General features: G+C 35.4%; 1 pseudogene; it reads right to left on the bottom strand.

Moving 5' to 3' along the window:
* Positions 1-22,734: 22,734 nt before the first annotated feature.
* Positions 22,735-24,105, bottom strand: LOC124973878 (N-chimaerin-like; annotated as a pseudogene).
* Positions 24,106-24,568: the final 463 nt, after the last annotated feature.

The raw sequence follows: 24,568 nt of genomic DNA, 5'->3' as shown, positions 1-24,568 counted from the left end.
CAAAGAAAACAATCAAGAATTTGAAATTTAAGTACATTCTTAAAATATCCTCTTTTGCATCCTCCTTAAATGAAACTCTTTTGAAACTTTATAACATATTAACATAACAATTGGATTTCCATGAACACAATTATAAAATTTTATCATCAAAGTTTTGCTTTTGATAGTGAAAACAAAATATTTTATGAGTGCTCAAAATAAAATATTGACTATTTCAATTATAGTTATATACATATGAAAAACAATGTTAGCATTATAATTATGTATTCACATCAGAAATATTTATTACATAATTGTAAGTAAAAATATAACATACTATATTGTCACAATTCACAAATTCTTACATATTACATTCATGCTATTTTATGAATGGTGGCTTAGGAATGTTATTTTTTTCCCTTTATCAGTCTAAAATTGCTGAACAATTTATACTCAGTGCATACAATTTTCTAATTAGAATAAAGTGTTTTTTAATTTCACTGGTCTGATTTTTGAATCATTCCAGACTCACACATTCTTTGTTCTTTCTTTGTTCTTTACTGAGCCTCACCAATACTCTGAGTCCTCCTGAGTTTGCATTCTCTCCTTCCACTTCTGCATATAACCAGATGACCATAAGAGAAGGCACATGGAAGCAGTTATGAACTAAAGGGCCAGAACCATTTTGAGAGAATGACCTTTTGGTTCTGAACTTATGAGAGCCCTCCTCATGAAGTTAAATTGATTTTGTTTGATGGCTCTTGCTTTCCTTCTTCTTGGGTTGTTCACCGTTGATGTCAGAATTCAATTATAATTATTATTATTAATAAAAAATTCAATAATCCTGTGCAGATTTTTCTTCAGAGAGTTTGTCACGGAATCATCCTAAAATCTAAGAATTCTGTGGTTGAATAAATATTCCTGTATAGCCAACTGGGTAAAGTGCTGATCTATATAAATATCATTTATCAGGCTAACACAGCCCAAGAAAAGATCTATAACTTGATAAGCATAGTTTTCTTAACAGGTTAATTGATATTTGAATGTCAAATGACTGAAATATAAAAATTCATGGGCTTATACATTTATTAACATATATGTATTTCTTCTGTACAAATAACTACACATATATTCATGTATATATATTTATATTTTCAGGATATAAATATATATATATATGTTTAATTTATGTAAAAGTAAATTCAAGGTGGTAATGTCTTTTTTCTATTTGCTACAAATAAAATAATAGCATACTATGCACAATATCCTGTAGCTTCTTTTTCCAAAGAATGATAGTGATATTTTCATATTGAGTTTAATGAGATTTCTTATTTTTAGGCATAAAATGCTATTATATTGATTATATTAAAAGTGCACCCATGCTTAAAGTGGAATTATATTTTTGGTGTTATAAACAATGTCATAAATTACTTTTAGCAGTTCTTTTTGAAAATGCATATGTGTCTAAAAGGAAATTTTTAGAAATGAAATTATTGAGTTTATAATGCATTTTAACGAGTGATTATTCAAAGAAATTCTATCTAAGTGTACACTTATCAGCTACATATGCTTTTTACCCCATGAACTTTTCCTTACATACCCCAACATAGGGTATTGTCAAACTTTAGGATCTCTGTCACCATAACTGGGGAAGGTGGTAGAATAAAATAGCTCCCATTCATGTCCATATATTTATTTTTCTATTGGTCCAATTAAAAATGAATTGGCAGGAGTACATCATGTGTTTAAAAATGAGTTCTTTTGTCTATAAGAAGCATTGCTTATAATTTTGGGGTGAGGGGGTTAATCATTTTTTTTCCTGTTGGTTTATAATTTAAGTTATAGGTTTACAACTGTAGGAGAAACAAGTTGTACCCCATTTGTTTACAGTTTAAAAAAATTTAAAAAGTAACCAATCTATTGTTTATAAATGATCAATTCAAGTAATAATTACAAAGCTTTTCTCAATCTGAAGTTATAAAGTAACTACTATTATAATACTTATATATGTATATATGTATTATTTTTTAAGATAAATCACTAAAAGAAATTAATACTTTTGCAACAGATGATATATAAAACAATGTTTACAGCTACAGTATTCATAATAGCATATAACTGAAAACTATTCACATGGCTGTCAACAATAAGAATGAATAAATACAATACCATAGAGTTGCTGATGAAAACAATATGTAGCAATTTTAATGAATAAATTTGAGCAGCTCTAACCATCACTATAAATCTCTCAAACACTGTTGAGATGAAGTTTTACTTTATTTACTTATTAATTTCAAATAATCAGGCCCTGATACATCATACGCATGATGCAAAGAACCAACCAATATGATATCTAAGTTTTTTAAAATTTTTATTGTTCCTTACAGTTTCACATATTAGTGGGATTTGTTGTTACATAGTTATACATGTACACAACATAATTTGACCAATTTCATTCCCAAATACCTTCTCTTTGTCTCCCCTCCTCCCATAATCATTATAAAATTGTTTTCCTTTAATACTTTTTATTTCTACCCTTACTGTCTTTATTTGAATAATTGACTATGTCATAAGATTTGTTTTTCTTTGTATGTTTGTCTTATTTCTTGTAAAATAGGTAATCAATTTCCCATTCTTTTCTTTATTTTACTTAGTTCTAGGGCATATACATGTGTATATATTACAGTGTTTCCTGATTGTTGTGTATCTATTCTGTTGTCTTATTTATAAATGTGATTGATTAATTATTATTAAATTTAAGGTCCTATGTGTATACTTTATTTTTTCCTGTTCCATCAAATTTTCTTCAGTGTGTTCTGTTGTTAGTTTGGCCTATACCTTTTCTCCTCTAATCTTTTTCTTTTCCTCATTTTGGAATTGTACAGGTGCTCATTTTTAAAAAAATTAACTACTATTCATTTTCAAGGCAGACAAAAAATTTTTCTGGTCTACTTTGGAGGAGGTTTCTGAAAGATGATGAAAAGTCTAGAGCACTATTCCAAGTTTTCCTATTTTGCCCAAGGAAATTTTCTTTTGACCATTTTTGTGTTCTGCAATTTTATTTGGTTCTTCTAGAGAGAAAAAAAAATAAGTGTGTTATTGCTAATCTTCTTCCAGGTCACACATTGTTATTATACATTTGTATATTTTAGGCCATGCATTTTGGAGATTCCTGTGATAAACAACAGGGCCAACCCTTCACTGTAAATAAGTTTATTGTCAGCTCTTTCCCTTCTTGGAAATGCTTATATTTCTCTATGACATGTGTGTTCTTTCAGGTTCTTCCTGCAGGATCTCTCTCACCTGTGCCCATCTATACCTTTATTTGATGTGTAAAGAGTATCAGTTTTTCTAAAACTAGAGCTTTTGTTTCTTCTGTTTACTTAATTTCTAGGATTTGAAAGGGTAAATACTGAATTTTAGTCACTGTATTCAAGACATAAATCTAACACATTTGTTTTATGTAAGACCTGAGATGCTTGTGAGTTTTGTACTATCAGTACATTAAAAATTATCATAAATGCTTACTGCCATCATCTTCTGAAAACCATGTTACAGATTGTACAGTACATCTGAGATAACCACCTGCAAAGTTATTGTAAAAGATATCCCAAGGCAGCAGTTCACATACTTGAGTTTGAGGGAAATTGTATTTCTCTCAAGAGGAAAACTAAATTAGGAATTGTATTTTTATTGAGATTATTCTGCAACTCCAGATCACCATGGGACAGGCTTGAGTCCAGGATTAGGCACAAAGGGTGTACCTGACCTCTTCAACACTGCTGGAGGCCCCAGCATAAAGGTATGCAAATGTAGCAAAGTCCACAATCAAAGAAATCTACTCAGGGACACATGGCCATGACAGGAAAATAAAGACCAGAGCTCTTGTGCTAGGTGACCTCAGAGTTCTGGGAGCCCTTGGGGCAGTTTATCTCTCTGAGTCTTGCTTTTCTCACCACATCAGACCACCCTGGATGCTTCTGGTGGCAGTTGCATTCTTTGTCTCTGTGCCTATTCCAGGGCTGTGTCTGTTTGGTAGTTCACAGATTTACAGAGTGCCTACTCTGTGCTATCTACACAGGATAAACAATAATGACAACTAAATAATGGTAATTGCCCATTGTGGAAGTTTCTTCTAGGTCAGGCCTTGTGCACTGCCTGTGGTCAGCCCCAGCTCATTTAATGAACATGGGACTGAACTTTCTAAACACTTTACAGCAATTCATTCATTTAAGCCTCCCAGCACTGTGAAACTTAGAGTACTGAGTGTTCAGATCACTAAATTTATTCACCAGGTATTTTATTGAGGACTTATATGCTAGGCTCCATGTTCAGCAATGGGGCCACTGGTGAATAGCACGGTTACCATCTTGAACCCTTCTGGCTCCCATTTGAGTGGTGGGATCTGCAATAAACAAAAAGACATCATGGATATAAAATTGGAGATTCACTTCCCTGAGGAAGTGAAGAGCAGCAGCAAGGGTAAAGGGGAGTTAGGCAGCATAGTCAGGAATGGCAGCATGGAAGGTGGTGTTTCCACAGAGGCCAGAGGGAGCATAAGAAGTCTCAAATCATGAAGGCCCAGGGAGCAGCTTATGCAAAGACCCTGTGGTAGGAATAAGTTGATGTCACTGAGGGTTTGGAAGGTGGCCTAAAATGGTTTCAAACCCAGCACCCCCTCTGAACCTCAAGATTCCAGTGGACACTGAGGATACTGGGCCGCTGAGAAAATCATCAGGGAGGCTAACAGAAAAGCCATGCCTGGACCCTCTTCAGAGGCATCTAACAGGCTCTGTAGATATAGGGCTGGCTTGGGTCTTTGTTGTCTCCTAGGTGATAACAGGGAGGAAAATTTGGTCCCTCAGACTCATATCTGGCTCTTGCTAAACTTTCTTGACCCAAGGACTAAGTACTTGAATATATATTCTCTTTCTCTAGAGTTGTGCATGAGTCTGACCCACAAAAAATAAATACTGGTTAAAAAAATGTAAAGTAAGGATGATGATGATGGTAATGGTGATGATCAGTACTACTCTCATGTCTGACAAGTAGATTTAAATAACTTCAATAAAAGGGAGATAATATTAAGCACATAAGATAAAAAAGTATGACAAAATTTATTTTCTTAATGTCTGCAAAATTAATAGGCAACTATAAGCTAAATATCAATTAAAAATAAGAAGTTTGAATTTTCACTATTGATAATAATTGAAGAGACTCCACCTCTATTAGTAAGGTTTTGCTACAGAATATTAAAACTGGTACATCTGTCTTTTTGAAAAGATGAATAAAAGAGATCGAATTCTCCAATTAAATAAGCAAAATGATTGGACATCTATCCAAAAGATTCATCTGTACAATTCCTACAAGAGACTCATGTGAATTTAAGAATGCACAAAGTTAGAAAATGAAATTTAAAACCAAACCAGGAAAAACAGCAAAGTATTTGCTATGCTTAAATAAGAAAAAAAAAAAAAAGGTTTAAAAGAAAAGAAAAAACAAAAAAAACTTTAAACCATGCAGTATAAAAAGAGACAAAGATGGTCATTACAGACTGATAAAGGAATCATTTTATCTGAAAGATAATGATGATAAATAAATATATATATATATATGATGTTGACATTACAGCACTTAAATACGTAAGCACATATCAGTAGATCTGAAGAGAGGACTTGGTTGCATTACAATATACTAGGGGACTTAAATACCTCACATTCAACAATGGACAAATAAGGAAATACTCAAAACTACATAAATGATAAGAACCTGCAATATGTATAATCAGAAGAATGAGAGATTACACATTATTTGTATGATCTATCAAAATGTATAAATGCATTCTACTGTCATGTACAACTAAGTAGAACAAAACATAAAAAAGTTTAAAAAATAAAATAATTGCATGCTCAAGAATTTACCATAGAATGAGTACCTTAATGTGAATGTACATAAGATGCTCTTATCCATAAAAACATTTTTCAAAATCAAAACGTATGTTTTCTCTATCAAAAGGTCTTAAGTTGTTGATATATAATACCAGTATGCCCTATTTTCAGTAAATAAAATTATGGATAAATAAAACTGATTATTAAATTAAAGAAGAATGTGATTTGAATTGAAAAAATACATATATCCCAATATAATTTTGTTATACTTAAAATATTACAGTTAATGTCTCATAGCAAATAGAATAGGACAAGATGAATTAAAATAAGATACAACTAGTAAGAAGTATTACTGGATAATGGATAACATTAAAAAATGTTAATTTAAAAGAAATATTCTTATTGTGTAATCTATGAAATGTATTTTTATATTTAATAAATAAGTTATGATATTTTAATTATATTTTTCTTATGTATTTATTCATAGTGGTTCAATAAAAAATAACTATGCCCTCCTTACAAGTCTCATTAACCTACTATTTTTCATGGTATGTTCTAAAGGAAATACGGAAAGGAACATATATACAAAGTACACTTTTTTAGATTATGGAGTCAACATAGACATAAGTATGAATAAAATTTCTAATGAATCTCAGTGTATCTTTGTCTCTTTTTATACTCAGAGAAAACTCTTGAAATTTTAAAGAAAGTGACTTCAGGTCTCAATATAATTTCATAAATTCTTGCACTTCCTTTCCAATTTATTGTATTTTTCCACATTTTTATTCATGCTTTATAGTCATTTTATTTTAAATCTTTCCTTGATGTTTCCAGATGATGTTTCAAAAGTAACTTATTTGTGCATTTTCTGTTATTCACTAATAAGTATGTTCTGCTTGTCTTGGAAACAAATTTGTGAAAAGTCTTTATTCATTCATTTACATACTAACTTTAAGCAAAAATACTTAAATACATATTAAATTCCACCTTTTCTCCCCATCTTTCATATGTCCACTTGTAAATGGCATCTCAATTACAACCCATGCATAATTTACACAGAAACTCCTTCTACTCTAATATAAACTTTTAAAGGGGAAGGTTGGTCCTATTTTATTGATTCATACTTTTAAAACATCTAGTTTGTAGAACACAAAATTAACAATTTCCACTAATACTAAAAAAATTCTGAAATGTCTTAATTTTGTTATAAGCCAGAGAATGGAAGAGAGATGTTAAAAAAGCAATTCAACCAACAGTTTCAAAAGAACAGCAACAACAGAGCAAAAAGAACTGTTCCTCATTTATGTGTATGTTTCAGCCCTCCATTCAAAATCCTCTAGGTGGAGGATGACCACCGAGGTGCTTCACCTTCTTCTTACATTCTTACCAGTCAAGAAGGGGCAGCTATTCTTACATTCCCAAACTTGTCCTTTTCCCAAAATTTAACTTTGCATTTTCCTTCTGTTCTCATCTGGAGCCAACATAGGTTCAAGGTGAGCAATGTATGTTCTTCTCCCTAAATTTTTATTTTACGAGAGCTGGTAGGCACTTTCCCAAGTGCTACTTACCATACTTCTGGTGGCTCAGGGAGTGTGTCTCAGGACCAGTCCTTTGGTCTAGCATTTTTTATGTCTCAATGAATCCTTTTTATCTACATTTTTCCCCTTTAGAGATCTCTTGGTTTCCACAATTTTGATTTAACACCATTTTTTAAAAATCATAGCCTATAGACTGTTTTCAAGTTCTGTCTTTTCAACTCCTAATAAATTGGAAATAATTGTTTCTTTATTCACATCATTTCTGACATCAGGTAGAACATTCAACCTAATTTCTCCCTGAAGAGCTGTTTTCTTTCTTAGTCATTTCTCTAAATACAATCTTTTGTCATTGGAACTTGCTTTCCACACTACAGAAAAGTAGCATGCATGGAATGGAAATATGAATGTCCCCCACAAGCTCAGTACACTGCTTCAAAATTTCAATGACTTTCTTTTGCTAAAATACTTCCATTGTTATATTAAGTAGATTACAGAAATATATGTAGTTTGGTCCTTGCCTATTGTTTTAACTTTATCTCTAATAATGCCCCAGCCTAATATATACCTCATGATTTTCCAGTAATGTTTCCCAGTGACTCTAATAATTTATGCTTTCTTTCTGAGGACATTGTATCATTCCTTTTCATCTTCCTGAAAGAATATTTGCACTTTTATTCACCAACTGTTTCAAGCACATTATAATTTAATCTATTTGTGATCTAATTTACAAAGCTCTATCTGAGTCTGTAGAGTAAGATTATGATCTATCATATATGCTCTCACAGCAACTTGTAATTTTCCATCCCCCTAGATTTCAAGCTCCATAAGTGCTATTTTGATGACAAACTCTGCATCTTGTAAACAAATGGTCCGTAATTTTATAACACATAAATAAATGAATATTTGTGATATATAATTTAATTCATTTTCATTTATTATGTATAGTATAAATCATCATTTGTCAAATAAATGTGTTGAGGGTTACAGACAATAAAAACAAAATATGACAGTAAGTTTTTATCAACTCTATATTATGCTTTCTTGGAATTTGCTAGCATATATGTTTCTTTTTCCCTTCTTACTATCTATATTTGCACTACACATTTTCAGGAATATAAAAGAGAATGTGATCATATAAAAAAACAGAAAATCTTCACCTCTCTTTGAGCAATTAAATAGGTAATTCAATACCTTCTAATTATGTAGATAAATCTACACTTGGTAATTGGTTTATTTTCTGAATTGTTTATTTATTTGACTAGGTAAACCACCAGATACATTTAACAAATAAATGAAGTAAAAATAATTAAACAGTATTTAACACAGGCAAAATGTAATACAAATAAAGCTTTTTATTTCTGCATGGGAAAATTTGGGTTAAATTTTTTTTTTCTTTTTGGGTGCTGGGGATCGAACCCAGGGCCTTGTAGCTTGCAAGGCAAGCACTCTACTGACTGAGCTATCTCCCCAGCCCCTGGGTTAAATATTGAGATAGATTTTTCACCCAACACAGCACTATAAGATTCATTAAAGCCTAATAAGCAGGTGTAATGTGAATATCCGGTAATTTTAAAATTGCCAAAAATCATTGTGTTGGTAAAAATGTTTATAAGCCCAACTCTTGTCAAAGCAATTTTCTTTGTTATTTTAAGAAAAAGACTGCCCCTTTGCTTGGGCTCATTTTAAATACTTCCTAGGAATGATTGATGGAATAATTCAATTTCACTTCTTGAACATCCTTGATGCATCAAGAGGGGGACTGAAAGTGTCAAAGTTAACAGTCAGATGAAATTGTATGTGTACTGATGCATCCCCTGAACTCTATTGTATAAGCCTTAGATTTTCACATTGTTTAAAGAACTTGGTTGCTCCTCTTTTGGTTTTATTACTTTGAAGGGTTTTCTAAAAAAGGGAATAAACAGAGGGGTTAAAATACTACATATTCTCAAATAAAGTGGAAGCTAAAATAATATTCATCTTAGAATGATAGAGAATGGTGGCCTCCCATGGCTTGAAATGGTAGGATGGTGGGGGACGGATAGAGAGAGATTGGGAAACAGATAAAAAATCAAAGATGGGAGAGATTAATAATATTTTCATAGCATATTAAGATGACTATAGTCAACAATAATTTATGTTTTTCAAAAGAGGCAACAGAAATTTGAATGTTCCCAACACAAAGATATAATCCACACATCAGGTGACAGATTTTCTAATTCCCTGATTTGTACACACATATCAAAATATTATACTGTGGGCCCCCTAACATGTACAATCATCATGTATCATTTAATAAATTTTAAATAAAAATAAATACATGTTTGGAAAAGGTAGAAAGGGAATATTGAAGAGTGTCACTTCTTGGAAGGAGTCGGTGATGGAATGAATGTTTTGAGAAATGCTGATGTGGTCCTTTCATCTTCCTCTGCCACATCAGAAGCTCAGAATGCCACTGAAACTGTTGATGTGCATTTCCTCTCCATGTGGTGCACTTACTAGACTACAGTGAACGAGTCCCAGGAAGTTGGGAGCAATCAGTAACAGTTGTAAATACACACACACACACACACACACACACACACACAAACACATTTTTTTTTGTCAAATATTGTCTATAGGCAAAAGAAAGTACTTGTAGGGGTGTTGGAAAAAATTTTGCATCTCAGATATCTGTTTTAGGAATAGGAATTTATTAACAAACGGTTCAAACATGGGAAATTCTATTGGTGGGCTCTTTAGATTTCTGCTGTGATTTTCTGTCCACAGTTTGGGGCATCCTGGTTTTGGTTTCCGGTGGGAAAAACAATAAACTTGGCACATGCTTTTAAACCCTACTTACCTAGCAAACCACTTCCCTCATCAGTATGCCTATACTTGGGTCATTCAGTATCCATATTGCTCCACTCCTCTTGAATGTGCAATGCCAGCAGACATGCTTGTTAAAGAGTGACTATCACTGGAATGATATGTTTTGACCCTTTAATGAGATTTGTATTCTTCCAGTATGATTGGAAAGGCTGTCTGACCCTGATCTCTGGCAGATGGGTGAGTGGGTTCATACCTTCCAGAGGCTTCATTAACCCTTCCCTGTGTATTTCAGGGTAATGGAACCATCAAGGAGCAAGACCTTTTGGGAAAGCCAAAACTGAAGAACTTTCTTTGATTCCTATATTTGACAAAGAGATTCAAAAGCTACATGTGGAATTTCACTTTCAAATGCACATTAAAAAATTCCTAGGTCATCCAGGAATTATCAAAACTTTTTAAAATGAATTTTTAGCCACACTTTTTTAGGGGGTCTGATACTCAGGGGCACTCAACCACTGAGTCACATCTCCAGCCCTATTTTGTATTTTATATAGAGACAGGGTCTCACAGAGTTGCTTATGGACTCATGGACCCTGAGGCTGATTTTGAACTCTCAATCCTCCTGCCTCAGCCTCCTGAGCCACTAGGAATACAGGCTTACACCACGGTGCCTGGATTGCATTTCAATGTGAACCATTGTAAAGTTCTGTAATATATTAATAGTAAGTTAGTCCCCATTCCAAAAACAAGAAAGAATGAAGAATATGTGGCAAAAATACCGTACTGAAACAGAATTCCTTATACTGATTTTCCTTGAGTTTTAGGGAAAGTTATCACCAACATTCTCTAAAACTTAATTATCATTAATGTAAATAGTAATATATTACCTAAATGAAATAGAAATTCACAAAACTTCATTTTACTTTGACTCAGTCATTCAAGTGGTGTTTTACTATGTTAGAAATGTTTCCATTCCCTGTTAAATAAGAGAATATTGTCAACATTTTCCACAATGTCCTTGAGTCTTACTATAACTCATTTCTAAGGATATAAATAAGTCACAAACTAAGCCTTAAGAGATGAATTTAAGAAGCACAAAAGGCATGTGTATTACTACCTACCACACTGGGAGACTCTGAATATGACATTATAACCTATTAACTGTGTATATTTATCTAATTAAAATCAAATCTCTGCTTTAGTCTCCTTGTATTGTGAAACATGCAAAAAAGCTGTGCCTGATTCATGGCTTTTTTTTTATTCCTGAGTGTATGTACTTAGAACAGCAACAGACACATGATAATTGCTCAATAAAAATGAACTCCCATTTTTATGGTCATTTGCTATTATAATAACTACTGATTATTTTGGTGTATTCTGTATAAATACCCAGAATTTTGTGTTCAAAGAAGTCATAAGCAATATCAAACATTTGTTTATCACAAAATAGCCAATGTCTGGCAAATTATGTATGTAAATTTACCCAAAATATTTCAAAAAATTTTCACCTACATGTTAAGTGATTTTTTTAAAAAGAAATCAGAGATATATCATGTATACTCTAACATTTGTGTGTATTTTAAGTGGTTGTATATGTACATTGACTTCCAATATTTTTTTATTTGAAAGGGAACCAATGATTTCATGGTAAAGACCTTCACCTTAAATGTGCCATTTTAAACATGCACCTGGAAGTGGACTGATTTTAAAAATTCATTTGAGTAGTTGAGTAAATCTCAATACTATTCCTAGAAAGTGATATGGAGTTACCCCAGGCACAGAACACACAGACAGAGATGTATGTCTCATATGTTAAACCTTTATGCCATTGCCACAAATAAGAATAAGTAGTGATTGGTGCTCAAGCACTGGTTCACTGGCAAAGATAAAATCAACCATCTGCTTTGGAGAGTGATTTTCACGTATGCTGACCCCTATCTGGATTCTTTGGAAAATAAGCTTGCTCATTAGCTTGCTATCCTGGGCCCCAAGTGTAGAATTAATAGTTTGGCAAGAAGAAAAGCAATTGAGTATGAATCCACCACTGAGTTCAGATTCATGAAGTCGGCAAAGACCTTGAGAGTACATTTTTTAACCTCTTCTTCTTTATTTATGTCTGTGACTCATTCTTAATTAAAATACTAACCTGAAAGGAATTAAAGAATTAGAAATACTTCTTTAAAACACAGATATGTACTTGTGACCCTCAGTATCACCACAAACTTGCATACTGAGGATAAAAGAATAGAGATGACAACAACCAGGATTGACATATATGATTTAATATTTTTTGCATGGAACTTAAAGACACACAAAAACATAAAACAAAATACATATGGAGTTTCTCTATTTGAATGGGGTGAAGATTTTATATCATTCACTCCCCCACACTACCTCATGGCATGCTTCAGGGTTCCTGGGGCTGAAGGTGTCAGTCTGAAATCTCTGACTGAGAAACTATGTTGAGTAAGAGGCAGAGTCTGCATTACCTGTTGCCTTTTATTTTAAAACAAGGAAAAGGTTACAAGGATTCACAAGCAATTTACTATAAAATATAATTTAGATCTACATGAATTTTGTATCTTCTCAACAAAATGTTGAGTTTATATCTGTTTTCTTAAAAGAATAAAGAGTTTTCCTGTTTTGGTGAAAGAGTTGTTGAAGTTGTTTCTAGAACTACTGGTTAGTACATTGAGCCTAGGGTATTTATCTGAGAGAAACATGATAGAGAAGAGTGTGTTTACCTATGTGAATGTGATTGTGTTTAGTAACCTGGTGCTGCCCTGCTAAGGATTGTTCTAGAATTAATACAATAGTAAATACCTGTGCAGATTGTCTTAAAACCAGGAGCATATCTGATGCCCCCCAAAATTTATTTATCAAGTGAAAATTAAAGTTAGACTATATTAACACTCTAAAGTAAAACCAAAGTGCAACTTTCCACAACATTTATGTTCTGACTAGCTGGCCCTCAAAATTCCTGAGATAACTAACTAATAAAGATAAAAGTTAAAGATAAAGTAATAACTCACTTATAAAAACTTATAAAAATTAAAGGGCATTTTGGCTCATAGTTTTGGAGGTTCAAGTCCATGAACAATTGGTCCCATTGTTTTGGGCCTGGGGTGAAGCAGCACACCATGGTAAGAGAACATGGTAGAGCAAAATCAGCTATATCACAAGCCATGGAACAAAGAGGAAGAGGAAGAAGTGGGGTCCCATAATCTCCTTCAGGGGAACACCCCATGACCTCAGGACATTTTACTAGGCTCCTCCACCTAAAGACTCCAAAGGGCACCATCCTAGGGACCAAGTCTTTAACACATGGGCTTTTGGGGAATATTCCAGATCCAAATGATAGCACTATGCTAAGTGTGAAATTTTTATAAAGTATAAAAATGTATAAGTGGAACTCATACATTACTGGTGGATGTGCAAATTGGTGCAGTCACTCTGGAAAGCAGTATGGAGATTCTTCAAAAAACTTGGAATGGAACCACCATTTGACCCAGCTATCCCACTCTTCGGTTTATACACATAGGACTTAAAATCAGCATACTACAGTGATGTAGCAACATCAATGTTCATAGTTGCTCAATTCACAAGAACTAGATTATCTAACCAACCTAGATTCCCTTCCATTGATAAATGGATAGAGAAACTGTGGTACATATACAAAATGGAATATGACTCAGCCATAAAGAAGAATAAAATTATGACATTTGCTGCTAAATGGATGGAGTTGGAGAATACATGCTAAGTGAAATAAGCCAACCCCTCAAAATCAAAGACTGTCGGGGTACTGCAGGCCCCCAGCCCTTCGGCGTGGCCAAGATGGCGCCTGGCAAGGTGCCAAGGAAGTGCTGAGAACAAAACCAGGTACCTCCAGCAGACTAATACTCTCTGCCAACAAGTGGCGTATTTTGAGGAAGTTAATGTGATTGGCCATGGGTCCTCGTGGACACTGCATGATTGCTATATCCACACTATTGTGCTCCATTACTGTCCATGCTTTCCCCTCGTGATCTATAAGCTGATTGGTTGTTGTATGTAATGTAAGGCGCTTGCAAGAGCGGCCTGCCGCTGCTGGCCAGCCAGAAGAAGCAGACTGCAGAAAATAAAGAACTTGCCCTGATCCGGTTTCGTGTTTCTCTGCGGGCAGGGGACGCGATAGATGGTGCCGAAACACCCGGAACGAGAAAAAATATAAGGGTAAGTTCACATAAGTTTTCAAATCAAGAAAAATTAGTTTGAGAGTTCAAAAGGTGAGACGTCTCGAGGTTCGCGGAGCAGCGACAATTCATTACAGGAGGTTCCCCAGCAGAGGGACAATTCATTACAGGAGGTTCCCCAGCAGAGGGACAATTCATTACAGGAGGTTCCCCAGCAGAGGGACAATTCATTACAGGAGGTTCCCCAGCAGAGGGACAATTCATTACAGGAGGTTCCCCAGCAGAGGGACAATTCATTACAGGAGGTTCCCCAGCAGAGGGACAATTCATCACAGGAGGTTCCCCAGCGGAGGGACAATTCATCATAAGAGGTTCCCCAGAGGAGGGACGATTCATCATAAAAGGTTCCCCGTGGGAGGGACGATTCAAGTGGTACCAAACTGTGTGCGTGTGTGAGTGAGCGTGTGTGCGTGCGCGCGCCTGTCTTTTGTTTGTGTGTTTAAACTAGTAAACTACCTCGTAGTCATGGGAACGGATCTGTCTAAGATTAGAATGCAGTGGCCTCTTAGAGAACTTTTAAAAAAATCACGGAACACCCATTAAAGGCAAACACGGCCTTCAAGTTCCTAGATACTGTAGAGAAAGTCTCTCCGTGGTTTTTAGACGAGGGATTATTAAATCTTCCTCAGTGGGAACAGCTAGGAGAGGATCTGCGTGACGCGGAGAGACGCGAGCCTTTGCCAATGGGAACTCTGGCAATATGGTCACTTGTTAATAATCTTGTTTGATGCAGCAAGGTAAATCAAAAAACCCTTTTAGGGATTTAAAGGGGCCTTTAGAAGAAGGAAGTCAGATCTTAGAAGAAATTAAAGAGGAACGATCATGTTCTCAGACTTCAGAAAGAGTGGGAACATAATATAGTAGCCATAGTCCCCACAAGTATTGGGAGATAATTGTTTCATGATTTTCTGCATTCAAACCTAATCTGATTTCTCAACCAGGTAAAAAAAGGGTTAAAAGGTCCTGGGTGATCCTCCCTCCCCCCTGCCTGGCCTTGTCAAAGCCTACAATGGATTATAAATTACAGCAGTCTCAGCGGGAAGGAGGAGGGGTAACCTGAAGAAAAGAAAAAAAAAAAAAAGGTGTCCGTTTTAAACTTAACTAACTTATTTTCTAGGATTCTTTGTTTGTTTTGTTTTTCTTTAATGCTGTATTTTTGAGCTCATAATTTTGATCCTACATACCTAGGTTAATGATTTTTTTTCTTTTTGATCAGTTCTATTTTTTATTCAACTGAAGTTTTTAAACATCTGTTTCATTGCAATGAACATTTACCTATAAAGTTACAAGGCCTTTGATTTTATGTTATCTGTATGTCGTGCTGTCTAATGTCATGTTTTGTCAAAACTGAGAGCTCTTAAAATTAAAATTTAAAAATGGATCCAAATACTTTTATTCACGTGATTTAAAAAGGTTCAATTTAAATTGGGTAAACTAATAAAGGTTTCTAGTTGTATATTAAATGTGTTCATATTTTTCAGGTATACAAGTTTTAAAGCAGGAAATTTATCAAGCTGCTATTCTCCAGATAAACTTGTCTGTAATGGTAACTTTAAGCTTATAAAGAGTAAATTTCATTGGGGATTAATTTCTATCATTTAGTGTTCTACTAGAGGACCTGTTATCAATAGGGTATATGTAAAATTGGTTATATTTTACACTGAGATAAAAAATTTCAAATGTAAATGTATTTCTAAACATTAGAGCCTGACTTGTTTAAAGGTTAATTTTGTGAAACATGAAAATATTTTGCCACTTTGACACACAAAAGGAAAGTTAAAAGCTCTCTCAGCCTTTCTTTGATTCATGTTTTAGATACAATGTTAAATTGTGTTAATTATAAAGTTTGTATAGACTCAGGAAACAGTATATGTAAACTACTTAATGATATTTAAGGAAGAAGCAAAGATCAACATCAGAATTAGAACACTTAAGATCTATAAAGAGTCACGCCTTACCTGAGATAAGGCTCTCCCTCTCACCTTACTACATGTTAGAGTGACTCCAAAATAAGTCAGACTTCAGCTTATTTAAAGTTATAATCAAAAGATTGGTTTTTGTTGTAAAATTACTATGATCTCAAATAGGAAATATAATGTGGTTCTCAGTCAAAATTCAAGATAGCTATTATACAAGCAGAATATATTTTTACTCTTGCTAATTTCATTTTGTAAAACTGTTACCTGTTAATGTTTTACAAAAGTAGCTGCTTCAAAAACACGCAACCTAGGTAACTTATGATAATAAGCCATCACCTATAGAACAGATAGTAGGTAACTTCCAGAACTAATACAGACTCCAGTTAGATAAAAGGGTAAATAACTGTAAAGTTATGAACATTAAAGTTAAAGCCCAGTACTCTCACTCTATGACTGGTAAAACTGGCTTGCTGGATGATTAGGATCAAACTTAGAGATTGGAATTAAATACAGAAGACAAGATAGGCCAGTATTTGGATCTTTTGCCCTCAGTCAGCCTGAACCCAGGGAATAAGAGGACTTCTCTAAGGAGTGCTGCAACTCTGGGTCACACAACCTCCTGATCAAGGAGATTGTTGAGACTAGAGGATCCTGGACACCCAGCAAAACAGTAAAAACCAAAATATAGCCATTCTTGGGCATTTAAGAGAAATAATAATTAAATGTAACTTAAGATGTACACTTATGTTAGTCCACTAGAATAAAGACTGGAAGCTACAAATGAAAGAAAGATTCTTCAGCAAATGTGCCTGATAACAATCAAGAGAAACTGCCAGAGTCAGAAGTTTTTAGTCAGTTTAAGGCCTGCAGATCTTCCTAAGCTACACAGGTAGACTTAATCTATGTTTGCTCGTATGATTACCTAGCCCTAAGTAACAGAAATATAGAGCTCTCTACTAAACACAGGTTATACCAATAAAGGGATATTTTACACAATCAGATGACTTAAGTAGCTTAACTATATTTTTTGGGATATCTATTACATTAAGAGTTAAATGTTGTGTTTACATTCCTGATAACCTGGACTATGTTAAAGTTCCCAAATAAAGGCCTTGTCCTTTCCAGCCTTTGCTAGGTCTAGTTATGGGAACAATTTCTCAGTTCTTCCACCTCCTGGTGAAAGATTGACTTCTGTCATTTTCATGATACTCAGTGGCATGTTCCAGATGCTGCAACATTTACTTTGTACTAATTTCATTTCAGTACTCATGTCTTTTTGTTCTTCTATCATAGAAGCACCCACCCCCAGATGACTTTATAACCTGCTCCTCCCCAACCAGACTTCTACCTCGGACCCCTCGATTGACCCGATTTTTAAAAAAAGGAACTCCAAGCTGCTTGCCCCTCACTGCCCCCTTTCAGCTTCGAAGCAGCCAGAACGACCGACGCCCCCTTTTCCTTAAAGCAGTTGGGAGTTCCTATAGCTAAAGCGGAGAATGAAGCCAGAATTAAGGACAGGTAGTTAGTGTAGAAATAGGGAATCGGGTCAATTCGAGGAAATGAGGCCATGAAGCCATCTGCCTTTACAAATGTCAAGGATCTCCGGAGCCCATTGATTACCAAATTTACCTGCCTATAGGGGATGTAGGGTGCGCTCACTTCTCGGGACTTTTAAAATATCAGCTTTCTCCCTGCCGGGAGAAGTCTGTATTATTCCCTTTAAACAATCCAAACTATGGTCCTTACTCAACAGTACCAAATGATTAAGCAAACTGATAACCAAGGCAGGATGGACAAATGGATATAAGATTCTATCCATGATAAACAAAAAGGGGGAATAGAGGAGACCTTCAGGTCCCTAAAGATAAACTTTCTCTTTGTCTCTTTGTTTGGGTTTTTTTTTTTTTTTTTTTTTTTTTAACTCTGGGTAATAAGGGTAACCCGGTGCTTTACTGGAGCTGCGGCTCAGTTTGTGTGTTTCCACGGAATAAACTAACTTACAACCTCTTTTTAGTCTCTTAGGAGGAACAGTTCAACTATGTAACAAAACAACTGCTTCTCTCAATTGTACTTCAGATTTGTGCTATCTCTCAATGTTAAAATGCTTCTAGGTTCCTGCTGGCAGACTTAATGTGTGTTCCTACCTTCCTACCAGTCCCAGTCTCTGTTACAGATGATGAATTGCCAGTATTGCTTTCCAGAAATAAGAGGGACTTTGGAATCACCGTAGCAGTCATTACCACCATAGTTGCATCAGCAGCAGCAGTCGCCGCAGCAGCTGTAGCCTTGACGACATCAGTACAGTCAGCAACTAAGCTTAATGAAGTGGTCCAGCAGACAGCTACTGCTCTGTCTACTCAACAAACAGTGGATCAACACCTAAAAGCAGGACTACTTTTGGTGAACCAGCGTGTGGACTTACTTCAAGAACATATGGACTTTTTACAAGAACTGTTAAGTGTGGGGTGTATTTATCATCTGCCAGGACTGTGCATTACACCTGTAGCTTATCATAATCTTAGTTATGCAGCAAATTTGTCTAAAATCATATCTACTCAGCTACGTGCCAATTGGTCTTATAAATTTGATAATCTTACTGCCATTCTTAGATCACAAATTGTTAGCCTTAATTCTACTAGAGTTAATGTAGCCCCTATATCTGAAATGCAAAATTGGTTATCTTCTTCCTTCAGTTTTGTAAAGCAATGGACAGGAATGGGAGCATTGTGTGTGCTAATGATTATTGCAATTATCTTCCTCACACGCTTTATCATGCGTATACACCAAGTTCATGCCAGAGATCGCATCATTTTCCATCAAGCCATGATGGCCTTAGAGGCTGGCAGCTCTCCTCAAGTCTGGCTGAGCATGCTGGATCGGTAGTCAATGACGGGTAAGGAAGGAGGTAACCGCGTACCGACCTAAGACAGGAGCTGTAGCATGCTCTACAGTTATCCGATGACGGGTAAGGACGATGGTTGACCACTCCGCCTAAGACAGGCACGATCCCAAGCCAGCATTCTTTTAATAAATAAAAAAGGGGGAGCTGTCGGGGTACTGCAGGCCCCCAGCCCTTCGGCGTGGCCAAGATGGCGCCTGGCAAGGTGCCAAGGAAGTGCTGAGAACAAAACCAGGTACCTCCAGCAGACTAATACTCTCTGCCAACAAGTGGCGTATTTTGAGGAAGTTAATGTGATTGGCCATGGGTCCTCGTGGACACTGCATGATTGCTATATCCACACTATTGTGCTCCATTACTGTCCATGCTTTCCCCTCGTGATCTATAAGCTGATTGGTTGTTGTATGTAATGTAAGGCGCTTGCAAGAGCGGCCTGCCGCTGCTGGCCAGCCAGAAGAAGCAGACTGCGGAAAATAAAGAACTTGCCCTGATCCGGTTTCGTGTTTCTCTGCGGGCAGGGGACGCGATAAAAGACTGAATGTTTTCTCTGATAAGTGGATGATGATACATAATGGGGGTGGGAGTTGTGGGGCAAGAGAAGAATGGAGGAACTTTGGCTGGTGTAGAAGAAAATGGGACTGGAGGGGGTGGGGGAAGGAAAGACAGTAGACCGAAACAGAGAGTATTAACCAATGTATATGTATGATTACATGTATGGTGTAAATCTACATTGTGTACAACCATAGAAATGAAAGTTGTACCCCATTTGTGTATAATGAATCAAAATGCAGTCTGTAAAAATTAAAAATTAAGAAAAATAAACAATAAAAAGTGTATAAGTGGAAGCTACAAAACATGATTTTTTTTCCAAAAAAGAACAATACAGGAACTCCTTGTCTCAAATAGAAGATGTGTACCTTCAAGTATGCTGATGACCATTAAGAACCTGCCCTTTATAGAATTTGTCCCATTCTGGAAGTTTCTTCACACTTTTTGATTTTCCAAGCCCTACTGAATTAAAAGAGTAAGTTGAAGCTACTGAATTCAATGGCAGTGGTGGTGATGGTGGCACATGCAGATTGAATGAGATCTTTTATTATGTAGTACCACTTCTTAAGGAAAGTGAGTGACCATAGTTCTGGAAAACTAAGTGATTTTATGACTCAAATAGAGAAATGTGTGCTAGTTAACATTTTTTTCCCCTAAGAAAAGTATTTAACTTACAAGACAAAAGTTTTATTTTGGCACACCCTTTTGGAAATTTCAATCCATGACCCATTGGTCCCCATGGACCCACAGTGAAACAGCATATCATGGCAGGGAGCATGTGGTTGAGTACAAAAAGGAACAAACACACTACCTGTATTTGAAATAAGGTTGATGAAACAAGATAAAAGAAACAAGGTAGAGCTGGAAAAATTCCACTAGAAAAATATTCCCACAAAATATGAAATTTGTGACACATCATGAATTTTAAGAGAGAAAAGCAACTTAATAAATTGATCACTTAGAAAAGGAGCTCAATTCAAAACAAACAAAAACAATCACCAAAAATCACATATGTAATAGTTTAGGAAATTATAGTAAGACAATAGGAGGAATATGCCGTGGCAAAAACTTGGCAGAACTTAGCAAAGATGGCAACTTTGAAATAAAGATTACAATGAAGCAGCACAAGAAGACAGGTTCTGCTGAGATCAAGACAAGTAGCCACAGGATGGGATTGAGGAAAATTAGTGAAATTAAGTGGAAATGAACTAAGGATTATAAAAGATTAGTAGTTCAAGAGTAGGTAAAATATACCTGAAAAAAAAAATGAAACTCTCAATGTAATACTACTTTAACAAATAAAAAATTTAAAACTTTCCATATGTTAAAGATGGGACTACTGAGATTGAAAGGAACTACTCTGTTGCAGAAAAAAATCAACACAGAAGGATTTAAATTAAGGCATATCCTAGAAAAGTTATTGGACTTTAAAAATATTCATACATATTTTTGACTCTGGTAGCAAGATCAAATTACCTTGGGGATAAAAAGCAGACTGGTCTTAGGTTTTGCCCCAACAATACTCTTAGTAGGTAAAAAACATATTTGAATAATGTCTGCAGTATATGACCAAATAATTTTATACTCACACTACTGTCAAGTCAAAAATCAGAAGACGAATTTTGAATAGACAAAAGCAAAAAACTTTGTCTCTTATGTAAGACTTTGGTTCCCTATCAATTGTGTGTTTTAGTGCAAATAGGCACAAAATAATATAACTAATAAAATAAATGTAATTGATATATATTGAATTCTATACATTGAAAGCAGAGAATACAATTGGTCAAGTATCTTTGCAAAAATCACAAAAGTTCATCATATACAAGATCACAAAGAAAACATCAAAAAAATTCTCAAAATTAGAATGAGTACAGATATACTTCTCTGATCACAAAGTAATTTATTTAGAAATGGGTAATAAAACTAGAAGAAAAAAATCTGCCATAAGGAACTGTTAAAATAATCTTGTGCAACTCTCTCATTAGGTTTAGATTTGAGTAATATTTTTAAAATAAAAATAATTAAGCTACTACATACCACAACCTACAGGATAGACTTAAAGAAGAATTCTGGGGAAATTTCAAAGGTTTAATATTTATATTAAGATAACAGAAGAAAACAAAGCACCATGTGTAGTTTCTTAAAGTAAAAATTTAACAAAAAAAAATATAAATTATGTAGAAAACAACTTCAAAATGCTAATGAGAAAAATGTTTAAAGCCAATTTTAATAAACTAATAAATGCACACCTAATAGAAATACAAAATTACAACTGAAAACCAAAGATCATTTAACAGAAGATGGTCTGTGTTGTACATTTTTATTGGTAGGACAACTTATTAAAGTAACAAATATGAAAACACATTTTGCTTTTGTTGGAAAGGAAGCACTATGTTAAAAAAGAGCTAAGAAAAATTGGAAATAAACCACCTGTGGAAATTCAGTATATGATACAGTCCATGGTAATGTGAGAGACAGGGGTGCTGTTTATCCACTTATGTGTGCATGTTTGTACAAGCATCAGAAAACAAAGGCATGGGCCCAAAAGCAAAGTATGACAGGTTTACCCTGTGAAACATGCTGGATCGCAATCACAGACTAGCAGGATGGGGAGGCGATTTGGGTCTGTGTGTTTTGGTATGGGGTTTCCTTAACAAGTAGCGGGTAATCATACAAAAGTTTGAGTTTCTCTTAAGATAAACACCCAGGTTTACTAGAACCAGAAAGCATGTGTTCACTGTTTTACAAGGACAGCTGAGCAGCACTACAAAAACAAGAGAAAGTTCCTTTATTTTAATCTGGTTATTCACCCAAACCTCTAACCAAGAAATAATTCAGTTAATGGAGCTTATTAAATTACTATAAAACATTCCTTCATCTATAAAACATTTCTTTCTTCCTAAAATTAAAAATTTTAAATGAAATGTCTTCATTTTTGATAAGCATCTCCACCACCAGTCTCTGGTATCAAATATTGAATATTGTTTAATGCTGCTATTTCTGGGAATTTCATAAGGTTTAGACCAAAACCAATTCCAAGGGTTTCTGCACTCATAAGATTCTTCTTTTCATGAAGGGTCACCCTCTTTAGATGCACTGTGAGGTATCAGAGAGTTTCCAAGTGAGCAGGTGATAGGAGTTTCAGTACTTCAAGAAGGGTTTCCAATTTCTCATCAGGATCCATAATTTTGGCAGACTCTATGAACTTAGGGTAGGCATCATTTGTGATGAGTGGAATTGGCAAATCCTTAAAGTACAGTTTAAGTGCACTAGTGATAATGCTGCAATCTTCAAATGCATTCACAGAAATATCTGCTTTCTCACCATCTCTTTCAAATATCATTGGACATCTTCAATAGGTCACTAAATCCTGATACTCCATATAGTTATTCAGAATTAAGAACTCTAGACTCCATCTTCTGATGCACTTGTCCACCACCATTGATCACTTAATGAAGTGGGCTTCCAGCAGTGTCCTAAGATCACAGTTGTACACCTTCTTCGAATGCTTCAAGTCTTGCTTACAGTCATTTGTGACCATCTTGGAACCCTGCTTATGAACATTCAAACCACAATCTGCACATTTCACTCCCTGAGCAATGAGGACCTACATGAAGTTGGCACAGTATTCACACCAGTGTGATCCTCAGGATGTATGGACCTTAAAATTGTGACCCTTTTCATAGTTTGGAATTTGCTCATTTTCTTTCAGAGTTGCTGTTCTAACAAGTGATGTCAAACTTTTCTCTGATACCCCATCCTGGTCTGCAGCATCTCTCTCTCATCATTTGTCTCTTTCAGGACTGCCATGTGTTTTTTGACACTGACACTCTGTTTAAGGTTGTGTATCATATGTGCTCATAAATTGGATTTATCATCATCTAGGTAATGTATTCTGCTGCCTTGGTTTTAATATAGAAAGTAATCAAGCCATCAGTCACTGGATCATGGATGAACTCAATGCATTTCTCCCCAACAAAGTGTTTTCCATTGTAGTAGAATCTTAAGTTTTTGGTTTGACTTCCAAATCTTAAAGCCAGAGTGTAGGTTCCTGGTTGTGGCTGACTCTCCAGAATGAGGTAGCTCCCTTCAACTACACTGAAGAGCAGGCCAAGCTACCTCTTTGGAGAGCATGCCATGAAATTCTCTTCCATAATACTTTGGTCTGCTTTCTACCTCACAAGTACAGGTAATCAATCCTTCACGGATGAGGAGCTTCCTGTTCCAGCTGATTAGGTAAGATTTCCAAATAGGAGGTCTATGTTCATCTGTTTCAAACAGGGTCAGGACCATTGTAAAGGCTCTCACTGCCTGCTGGCCTCCTCCTGCCAGTCCATGCGCTCCTCCCAGGCAGGCCAGAGATCACCGCATGGTCCTCCAGAGAGTGGGTAGCCTTAGGGGCATGGTAGGAGAAGCTACAGGCCTGGACACTGGGGGCTGCTGCAAGAAAAAGGGATGCTTTATTGTTGGGTGCACCTGGATGCAGGGAGTCTTGCTAGCCTTGATGAGCCTGTCTTTGTGGCTGCCAACTGACGACTGACTATACGGGGTGAGCACGCTGGCTACAATACCTGTGAGGTGCATTGCACTGCATATACGCGGCCTGGCCACACCATCTTCTTAAACACGAAGACGTAAAGAAAAAATTAAACTCTTCCCTAAACAAAGCCATTAATGGAATGTGAAGTCAATAAAAATACAGAATTTTAAAAAGCTAGATATAGTATTACTAAAACTTGTAAGGAAAACTAAGACA

Source organism: Sciurus carolinensis, unplaced genomic scaffold (assembly GCF_902686445.1).
Source record: "Sciurus carolinensis unplaced genomic scaffold, mSciCar1.2, whole genome shotgun sequence".
In the NCBI taxonomy this organism is placed as follows: Eukaryota; Metazoa; Chordata; class Mammalia; order Rodentia; family Sciuridae; genus Sciurus; species Sciurus carolinensis.
The sequence above is the reverse complement of the archived record's forward strand: the minus strand, read 5'-3'. Positions and strand labels throughout refer to the sequence as shown.